Here is an 11629-nt window from a genome sequence, read left to right as displayed (position 1 = left end):
AAATGAGTTATCATACCTGTATGTTCTTGCATGCTTTAAAAATAAAAGGTATATTCCACATGAATTTTTGTATCCTTTTACCAAACTCATATCTAGGTCATCTTGATCATGAATCAGAATGGTTTTCACTGTCTATATAGAATATTCAGTCTGAACAAACAAGCTAATCACATTTGGTATTGCGTGGACTAATATAAGGGTCATGTGGGTTGAACGCTGTCAACTAATCTTTTTACAACTAACTCAAGGGACTTCCCTGGTGGTACAGTAGATAAGAATCTGCCCAATGCAGGGGACCTGGGTTCGATCTCTGAACGGGAAAGATTCCACATGCTTCGGGCAATTAAACCTTGTGAGCCATAACTACTGTGCCCACAAGCCACACCTAATGAGTCCACATGCTGCAACTACTGAGCCCGTACACCTAGAGCCCATGCTCTGCGAAAAGAGAAGCCACAGCAATAAAACACCGGTGCAGCACAACAAAGAGGAACCCCTGTTCACTGATGCTAGAGAATGCCCACCTGCACCAATGAAGGTGCAACACAACTGAAAATAAAGTAGAATAAATTAACAGATAAAACTAACTCTACACACAGGCAATGTGGAAAGCTTCCTGGATACGCCCTACACAAGGCTGCACTTACTCCAGTGTATTTCTACCACTATTCTGCTGTGATTGTTGCTACCTGACTGTATTAGTACAGCTCCTTAGAGTTGAGGAGCTAGAAATGAACTATAGGACGGGATCAGTTCAGTTCAGTTTAGTTGCTCAGTTGCATCCGACTCTTTGTGACCCCATGGACTGCACCATGCCAGGCCTCCCCGTCCATCACCAACTCCCACAGTTTACTCAAACTCATGTCTATTGAGTTGGTGATGCCATCCAGCCATCTCATCCTCTGTCATCCCCTTATCCTCCTGCCTTCAATCTTTCCCAGCATCAGGGTCTTTTCAAATGAGTCAGTTCTTCGTATCAGGTGGCCACAGTATTGGAGTTTCAGCTTCAACATCAGTCCTTCCAATGAATTCAAGACTGATCTCCTTCAGAATGGACTGGTTGGATCTCCTTGCAGTCCAAGGGACTCTCAAGAGTCTTCTCCAACACCACAGTTCAAAAGCATCAATTCTTTGGCACTCAGCTTTCTTTATAGTCCAACTCTGCTATCCATACATGACTACTGGAAAAACCATAGCTTTGACTAGACAGACCTTTGTCAGCAAAGTAATGTCTCTGCTTTTTGATATGCTATGTTGGTCATAGCTTTCCTTCCAAGGAGCAAGCATCTTTTAATTTCATGGCTGCAGTCACCATCTGCAGTGATTTGGGAGCCTAAGAAAATAAAGTCAGCCACTGTCTCCACTGTTTCCCCATCTATTTGCCATGAAGTGATGGGACCAGATGCCATGATCTTGGTTTTCTGAATGCTCATCTAGAGGCTTTTTAGGTCTTCCTCACTTTCTGCCATAAGGATGGTGTCATCTGCATATCTGAGGTTACTGATATTTTTCCTGGCAATCTTGATTCCAGCTTATGCTTCATCCAGCCCAGCATTTCCCATGATATACTCTGCCTATAAGTTAAACAAGCAGGGTGACAAAATATAGCCCTGATGTACTGCTTTCCTGGTTTGGAACCAGTCTGTTGTTCCATGTCCAGTTCTAACTGTTGCTTCCTGACCTGCATACAGGTTTCTCAAGAGGCAGGTCAGGTGGTCTGGTATTCCCATCTCTCTCAGAATTTTCCACAGTTTATTGTGATCCACACAGTCAAAGGCTTTGGCATAATCCATAAAGCAGAAATAGATGTTTTTTTTCTGGAACTCTCTTGCTTTTTTGATAATTGAATGGATGCTGGCAATTTGATCTCTGGTTCCTTTGCCTTTTCTAAATCCAGCTTGAACATCTGGAAGCTCACAGTTCATGTGTTGTTGAAGCCTGGCTTGGAGAATTTTAAGCATTACTTTACTAACATGTGAGATGAGTGCAATTATGTGGTAGTTTAAGCACTGTTTGGCACATCCTTTCTTTGGAATTGGAATGAAAAGTGACCTTTTCCAGTCTTTTGGCCACTGCTGAGTTTTCCATATTTGCTGGCATATTGAGCACAGCACTTTCACAGCATCATCTTTTAGGAATTGAAATAGCTCAACTGGAATTCCATCACCTCCACTAGCTTTGTTCATAGTGATGCTTCCTAAGGCCCATTTGACTTTGAATTCTAGGATGTCTGGCTCTAGGTGAGTGACCACACCCTCATGATTATCTGGGTTGTGAATAGTTCTTCCATGTATTCTTGCCACCTCTTCTTACTATCTTCTGCTTCTTTTAGGTCCATACAATTTATATCCTTTATTGTGCCCATGGCTAGTATTTACTTTATTGAACATTATATTGTATAAGGGGGCTTCCCAGGTGGCCCAATCCACCTGTAATTCTGGAGACTCGAGTTTGATCCCTGGGAAGCTCTCCTGCAGGAGGAAATGGCAACCCACCCCGGTATTCTTGCCTGGAGAATACCATGAACTGAGGAGCCTGGTAAGCTACAGCCCATAAGGTCACAAAGAGTTGGACATGAATGAAGTGAGTGAGCATGCACACATGCAAATTTTCTGCAGCCATTTCCAACCATAGGAGAGTGGGGGTACAGGTGGAGTTGTTTCCCACATTGACAAGCTATTCCCTGAAACCAGCTGGGGTGTCCTACAATTCAACTCAATTCTGACACTATGTTACTAGAGAGAGTTTCAGATCCCACAGTCCCTCAAGACTCCCCCAACCCCTACTTCAGATGCCAGTCACAAGGCCAGGCTATCCCCCGTACTTCTGACCAACCAGCTAGAGACTGGAGGTTACAGCAATCACCTCCTCGAGTTCCATTAATGTATGAGAGCAGCTCACAGGACTGAGAAACATTTTACTTACTAGATCACTAGTTTATTATAAAACGATATAACTCAGAAACAGCCAGATGGAAGAGGGGCTTAGGGCAAGGTATGGGGAGGAGGTACAAGTTTCCATGTCCTCACCAAGGGCCTCTCTCCCCCAGCGCTGCCCAAGTCCACCAACCCCGAAGCTCTCTGAACCCTACACTTCTGGGGATTTTATTGAGGCTTCACTAGGCACACTTGATTAAATCAGTGGCTATTGGTGAAAAATTCAATCTCCACTCCCTTTCCCCTCCCCAGAAGTCAGGTGAGAGTGGAGGGAGATACAGGAAGTTTCAATCCTCTAAATCTCCAGTTGGTTCCCTTGGCAACCAACCCCCACCCCTAAGTACTTTCCAAAAGTCACCTCCTTAACATAAGAAAAGATGCCTTTACTGCTCTACCAATTCTGAAATTTCAACAGTTTTAGAAGCTCTAGATTTAAAAAAGGAGAATGAAGACCAAATACACACAACTGATTTATTTTCTTTTACTACAGATAGTACGTCTCTGGCTAATTGGATAGCCTGTTTTGGAGATCTCTCAAACATCTAAATGTGAGGCTCTTTGAGAATGTGAAAGCTGGAATTCTTGGTTTTCTTTATGGTGGCCACAAAAAATCAGTGAAGCCAAAAAGAAGATTATAACCTGGGGGCAGCCCCAAAGAAATCTCTAAGAACTGTTCCACTGTAGAGGCCAAAGCACAGTTATGTAAGTTTTTGAGACAGATGGCTATACATTAAATAATGTATTATTGACAGCTTGCACAATCCGATCTACACATACAAAGCCAGTAGTGGGTCATGGGTCATTGTGGCCCTTTACAAGTTTAAGAAGGAAGGTTATCTCCTAAGGAGGTGTGACCCTGATGAGATTAAGAAGGAATGTTATCTCCTAAGGAGGTTTGGTGAATATGGATGCATGGTATACACTAAAGGTTAGGGAGGAGGTCTGAACAGACAGACAAAAATGTTATGCTTAAGTTTTTTTCATATTGCCATAAAATATGAATTTTATTTCATTAATGGTAACACCTGATCATTTTAATTATTTGAGGAAAAATAATTTTTTATTATTTTTATTTTTGCTTATATTATTTTTTCTATGAGTGATTAATCTTCAAAAATGTTCTTGTTTTTTAAAAATTTATTTAGAGATTTAGAGTCTTGCTGCTTAACTTCTATTTTGTCAGGAATCAAAAATGAATTCACATATAGACAGGTGCTGTTCATGACTGTGTGGAACACAATAAATTGTGGAAATTTCTTAAAGAGATGGGAATATCAGACTACCTTACAGAAAAGCCTGTACGCAGGTCAAGAAGCAACAGACTGGTTCCAAATTGGGAAAGGAGTACATCAAGGCTGTATATTGTCACCCTGCTTATTTAGCTTATATGCAGAGTACATCATGTGAAATTCTAGGCCGGATGGAGCACAAGCTGGAATCAAGACTGCTAGGAGAAATATCAATAAAATCAAATATGCAGGTGATACCATCCTAATTGCAGAAAGCGAAGAGGAACTAAAGAGCCTCTTGATGAAGGTGAAAGAGGGGAGTGAAAAAACTGCTTAAAACTCAACATTCAAAAAAATGAAGATCATGGCATCGGGTCCCATCATTTCAAGGCAAATAGATGGGGAAGAAATGGAAACAGTGACAGACTTTATTTTCTTGGGCTCCCAAATCACTGCAGATGGTGACTGAAGCCATGAAATTAAAAGATGCTTGCTCCTTGGAAAAAAGCTATATGACCAACCTAGACAGCATATCAAAGGGCAGAGACATCACTTTGCTGACAAAGATCCGTATCGTCAAAGCTATGGTTTTTCCAGTAGTCAAATACTGATGTGAAAATTGGACCAAAAAGAAGGGTGAGCACCAAGGAATTGATGCTTTTGAACTGTGTGGTGCTGGAGAAGACTCTTGAGAGTCCCTTGGATTGCAAGATCAAACCAGTCAATCATAATGGAAATCAACTCTCAATATTCATTGAAAGGACTGATGCTGACACTGAAACTCCAGTACTTTGGTCAGCTGATGCGAAGAGCCAACTCATTTTAAAAGACCTGGATTCTGGGAAAGATTGAAGGGAGGAGAAGTGGGCAGCAGAGGATAAGACAGCTGGATGGTATCACAGACTCAGTGGACAAGAGTTTGAGCAAAATCTGGGAGATGGTGGGGGACAAGGAGGCCTGGCACACTGCTGTCCATGGGATGCAAAGAGCCAGACATGACCGAGCAACCACACAGCAACAACAATAGACATGTACTGGGCTTTCCCAGTGGCTCAGCCATAAGGAATCTGCCTACAGTGCAGGAGATACAGATGACTTAGGTTCAATCCCTGTGTTGGGAAGATCCCTGGAGGAGGGTATGGCAACCCACTCCAGTATTCTTGCCTGGGAAATCCCATGGACAGAGGAGCCTGGTGGGCTACACAGTACATAGGTTCACAAAGAGTTGGACATGATTGAAGTGACTGAGTATAGTCAGGTACTATATGAACATTTTCAAGTCACCAAAACAATACAAGGTTACAATCTCACAAAAGAAAGTGTATAAAGAGGATCAGTTGCAATGTATTTCTGGAAATTTCTAGATTTACTATCAATATGCAAAAAGCTCTTAGTAGTTCAGTTCAGGGCTCTAATAGGCATATTTTCCATCTATGCCACTGAGCACATCCTGTAAATCTTTTGCCCCTGCAGAGTGAACAGGCCAGCTCTCCTATGAGTTCTTGAAGTGTTAGCGTTGTGATTAAATAGATTCTGGGGAGCAAAAAAAATGTTTTATGTCCATCTTCATCTCTGTATTTTTCCATCAGAACTTTAGAAGAGCTCAGAAAAATGTCCCTCCATCACTTCTCATTATGTTTTTCTCCGTGATAGCAAATGCTTCAATGCAGCAAAGGCAGGTAGTGCTTCATCGATGTCTTCACACTTTGGGGTTGATGTTAGAGGGTGAGGAGAAAGAAACCTGTGTTCAAAACCAATACACACTGAATTCTAGAGATGCTTCAACTCAGTATCATATTTGAGAAGGGAAACACTCAGGAATAAGGAAATTGAACAGTTGTAATTTTCAACGGTAACACAGCATCAGCTCCCCGCCTTCCTTTGAGATACTTAGCTGAGAGGCAGGCTTGTCGGAATGCAAAATGTTATTACCTATCTTCTCTTCTAGGTTGCGGTTATTTAGTAATCATTCTCATTTAAGTTACTCTTCCCATTCTATGCATGATTATGCTTTTAGCTCAGGAGGAAAGCAATTCTTATAAAAGCCTCCGTATTTCAGAGCTGGGTAACATTTAAAGTCAAAGAGAGTGAATTATATTTAAAAGTAGTTAAGGCTTCTGAGAAAAAAATGCATACATGCCACAGAATTAAATTAAGTCTGCTTTTATACAAAATATCACTCCTAAATTCCTTGGGACAGTCACCTAGGTAAAAAAAAAAAAAAAAAAAATTTAATGTATTCATGCTTCCTGTCCCCTGTGTCACTAGAGCTCCAGAACTGAAAGGATTCCAGGGGGCGCCATTCAGGCCTGTGTGTCCTTCAGGTGGACAGCACAGCCTTCTGTAGGAAGCCTTGTGCGGAGGATGGTTTAGAAAGGGGAGACTGAATAAAGATAAGGAGAGCAAAAAGGAGGCTATACAGTGCTTCCGGGGAGAAGAGATGAAATCCTGAGCACGATGGTAGCTGGGAGGATGAAGATGAGGAGTAACAGCGCTGTGACACTTTGAGGATACGGACCCAACAGGACTTGGTGGGGAATGAGGAGGAGGAATTGGAATTTGTCTCTCATACCGGAAACTGGAGGAATGGTCTCGTTACCGAGTCCAAGTTCATACTACTCACCGCACAACACACCGATAAACTGAGACACGAGTTGTTGGGACAAGCAATAGTGATGTTATTTGAAAAGTCAGCAGACTGAGAAGCTGGTGAATTCCTGCTCCAAAGAAACTTCTTGCCTGAGTTAGGCTTCCGGGTGTTTCCTGGTGGTACAGTAGTTAAGACTGCACTTTCACTGCAGGAGGTATGGGTTCGATCCCTGCTCTGGGAACTAAGATCCCTCACACCTCACAGTGTGAATTCCAGTCTCTTTTATGCTAAAAGGGGAGGGAGTGAAGTCAGTCATTACCTGTTCAGAGGGGATGTGTTAATTTCTGCCTCTCTGCATTCATTCATTGGTGGGCCTGTTTAGGATGGTTTCCTGTGAGCTTAAACAAAGGCATTTTAGCTTAAGGGTCATTACCTAGAGCTGGGTTCCCAGAGATGTGCCATCATGTATAATTTAAGCTTATGGGCAGCATCCTTTTAGTGACTAATTTATAGTAGATTACAACAGGTTCTTCCCTATCATAGTTTCAGTTACCATATCTGGTCCAAATCTTTGTACTCTCCTTCCTTTGCTTTGAAGCAGGTCACTGTTATCTAGGTGAGTTTGTATGATCACACAGACTAGTATGGAACCAAGTATTACCCTGCCTTCAGCTGAAATTGGTTCATTAAGGCCTGCAGGCTCACAGTTGCCACTCTTCCCCAGAAACATGCAAAGACGTGGTAAATCAACACTCATCAATCTACAAACACTATCAGTTGGCTTGATGAAGAGCAACCTTTGGGAAACATTAGTCTCCTCCACGGCACTGATGAATCTCTAGAGTATTGATGGATAAAATTTATTTTGGCCTCAAAAAGCATTTGAAGATGTCCTCAGCGACATATTTTAAATAAACCAGGGGACTTTCCTGACTGTCCATTCAGTTAAGAACATACGCTTCCACTGTAAGGGGCACAGGGTCCATCCTTGGTCAGGGAACTGAGATCCCATCTGCCACACAGTGTGAGAAAAAAAGAAAAGAAGTAACCAGGTACACAGAACTGCCAGAGTAAAAGCACATAGTACAGGCTGTGACCTTCACACAGGCGCTACAGAGAAAGAATGTGAATTGAAGCTGGAATAAAGCTCAGGGGCCTCTTGCCAAGCCCTGTGGCCTCACTCAGAGCTGCATCAGCCTGGAGAAAGTGGCAACTTTTTTCCTAATTGGCCCACCTGAGCAGCTGCTTTTTTGCAATTTGTCAGCCCCAAAGTGTTACCAGTTTCAGATGTATACTAAATTTCAAAGTAATTTCACAATGACTTTGGCACTTAGTATCTACAGAAAGATCAGAAGATAGAAACCTAATAAGCAAGTAATGATTCTCCTGGAGCAGTTAACTGGAAGGAGAGAAGGGAAGCTGGGAAGGGGAAGCAAAGAACACACTAGATGTGATTGTCAAGAATGCTATTGTTTGGTGCAAACATTTCAGAATTTGTGAATCACCTAAAACTTGTACAACTGTGGAGTTCCCTCTTTAAGAAAAATAAAGTAAAATTAGGAATGCACAACTGCTAGAGCCTTCACAGGAATTGGGATGAGCCAGTGCAAGTCAAGTACCTAGAACTTAAATTTTAGTGGCTTCATGGTAAATCTGCCCCGATGTGCATGTCCTGTCCTTTAAAGTGGATGTCAAAGGAAACTAGGTATGTAATTCATACCACTATGTTTGCTCATGTTTTGGGAACTTCTGTGAAGAAACAATCGAAATCACCTTCTTATTCAGTTCAGTTCAATTCAGTTCAGTCACTCAGTCATGTCTGACTCTTTGTGACCCTGTGAACCGCAGCATGCCAGGCCTCCCTGTCCATCACCAACTCCCACAGTTTACCCAAACTCATGTCCATTGAGTCAGTGATGCCATCTAACTATCTCATCCTCTGTCAGCCCCTTCTCCTCCTGACTTCAATCTTTCCCAACATCAGGGTCTTTTCAAATGAGTCAGCTCTTCACATCAGGTGGCCAAAATATTGGAGTTTCAGCTTTAACATCAGTCCTTCCAGTGAACACCCAGGACCAATTTCCCTTAGGATGGACTGGTTGGATCTCCTTGCAATCCAAGGGACTCTCAAGAGTCTTCTCCAACACCACAGTTCAAAAGCATCAACTCTTCTGCACTCAGCCCTCTTTATAGTCCAACTCTCACATCCATACATGACCACTGGAAAAACCATAGCTTTGACTAGACAGACCTTTGTTGACAAAGTAATGTCTCTGCTTTTTAATATGCTGTCTAGGTTGGTCCAGAGAAGGCAATGGCTCTCCACTCCAGTACTCTTGCCTGGAAACTCCGGTGGACAGAGGAGCCTGGTGGGCTGCAGTCCATGGGGTCGCTAACAGAGTCGGACACGACTGAAGCGACGCAGCAGCAGCAGCAGCAGCAGCAGCAGCAGCAGCAGAGCAATTTCAATTTCAATTTTCACTTTCATGCGTTGGAGAAGGAAACGGCAACCCACTCCAGTGTTCTTCCCTGGAGAATCCCAGGGAAGGCAGAGCCTGTTGGGCTGCCGTCTATGGGGTCGCACAGAGTCGGACACGACTGAAGCGACTTAGCAGCAGCAGCAGCAGCAGCTAGGTTGGTCATAACTTTCCTTGTGCCTAATAAATGCAGGAAGGAAGACAGGGAGGAAGGAAGTTGGAATGGAGATTATAAAGAGACAGATTTTTTTTTTCCCACTTCATGATATCAGCTCTACCAGCTACCTCCAATTTTTTCCTTAAAAAAGAATTATTTACTTTTGTCTCTGCTCCATCTTCATTGCTGCACGCAGGCTTTCTCTAGTTGTGGTGAGTCGGGGCGACTCTTTGTTGTGGTGCGCAGGCTCCTCATTGCGATGGCTTCTCTTCTTGGGGTTCTAGGCGAGGGCTCAGTAGTTGTGGCTCAGGGACTTAGCTGCATCGTGGCATGTGGAATCTTCCTGGACCAGAGATGAGATCTGTGTCCCCTGCCTTTGCAGGAGGATTTCTGTCTCCTGTACCACCAGGAAGGTCCCCAGTTTTTCCCTTTTTTAACCAAAGTTACTAACAAACCTGATGGCCTACTTTACTGTCTAGATTTAATTCTAAATGACTAACCTGTTTGTTAAAATAAAATAACCCCATAAAGAGCAATAATTTCCCACTATGAGAGAAACTATTTAAAAGGTAGATTGTCAGAAATTGTGTCATAATTGAATAATTAAACTGGTAAAAATCATTCTGGATACGAATTGAATTATATATAAATTTTAAATGGGGCTTCCCTGTGGCTCAGCAGTAAAGAATCCACCTGCCAAGCAGGAGATTCAGGTTCGATTCCTGGGTCAGGAAGATCTCCTGGAGAATGGAATGGCAACCTGCTCCAGTATTCTTGCCTGGGAAATCCCATGGAGAAAGAAACCCTGCAGGCTACAGCCTACAGTGTCCCAAAGAGTGAAACACGACTTAATGACTCAACAACAACAATAAATCTTAAATTAGCCTAACTTTGAACAGAGCATGTCTATGAATACACAGTGCAGAGAGATTCAAACAAGTTCTCCAACCAGCCTCCACAGTCACACCTCCCACAAAATCTCTATCTCATCAAATGTGAAATGGTGGTTGAGTATGATATAATCCTGTTTTGTCTTCTGTATCTGCAAATTAATGACTTTTTAAGATTCATTGCCTCCAGGTAAACGACTATAGGCTTAACTCACCTTACTTTATTCAATCAAAATTTGGGGAGGAAGAGAAAATACAAAAACAAAGAGAAAAGAAAACCTGGCAGAACTACTCATGTCTCTCTAATCTGTCCTCCATTTCAACACATCTCCACTTCTTTCTCCTCACTGCAGTTGAGAGATCATCCTTTTATTTTTTTTAATTAAATTAAATTAAATTTTAAAAAGTTTTTTGTCTTGTTGCTGTGTGGGCTTTCTCTCGTTGTTTTTTTTGGCTGCACCAGGTCTTTGTTGCTTGTTGTTTGGGCTTTCTCTGGTTGTAGAGAGCAGGGGCTCCTCTCTAGTCACAGAGCACGGGCTTCTCTTGTAGCAGTGCACAGCCTCTAGAGTGGGGGCTGAATAGTTGTCCTTCACAGGCTTACTTCCCCTCTGGCAGGTGGAATCTTCCTGGACAGGGGATTGAATCTGTGTCTTTTGTATTGATAGGCAGATTCTTAGCCACTGTACAAACAGGGATGTCCTAGAAAGATCTTTAAAATAATGCTCATCAGAGTCCACCCACTCCCATTCATCCCCACCACCATCTTTAATTTTTCATTAACTTTCTATTGCTTTTAGCCTACAGATGAAAAGGCCACACTGTCCAGACTGTTTACACTTTCCTCCTCAGAACAGGGTTGGGCTGGTCCCTCCCCACCTTCCTCTGTTCAGTTAGGTGAGCGCACCTGGTCTTTCAGATCTACTTTCCTGAGTTCCTTAATGAAGTCTAAACCCCATCACAGGCTGACAAATGCTCCTCCTTTTCAAGCATCATAATTGAATGCCTATTTGCTTGGATTATATATATGTAATAATATATACTATGTATATAATATATATTAATATGAGAAAGTTATTTGGCTTTTTGCTTCATTCAGTAATTCAGTAGTATTAATTTTAATTATGCTCAAAAATTTTAACTTATTCTAATACTATACCTTATTGTAGGACATAAGCTATCCCCCTCCTTTTTTTCTTTTTAGTGGTTGGTGAATTCTTTCAGAATTGTATTTCCCCAAATGGTGGTTGGCCTAAGAATTTCTAAATTATAATCTCACCACACATTCCATTTATTAACACACAAATTACAGACTGTATCTTGCCCAGGATTAGGTATCTCTTACTTTAGAAC

The sequence above is a fragment of the Ovis canadensis genome, chromosome 1 (assembly GCF_042477335.2).
Source record: "Ovis canadensis isolate MfBH-ARS-UI-01 breed Bighorn chromosome 1, ARS-UI_OviCan_v2, whole genome shotgun sequence".
NCBI lineage: Eukaryota > Metazoa > Chordata > Mammalia > Artiodactyla > Bovidae > Ovis > Ovis canadensis.
The sequence above is the reverse complement of the archived record's forward strand: the minus strand, read 5'-3'. Positions refer to the sequence as shown.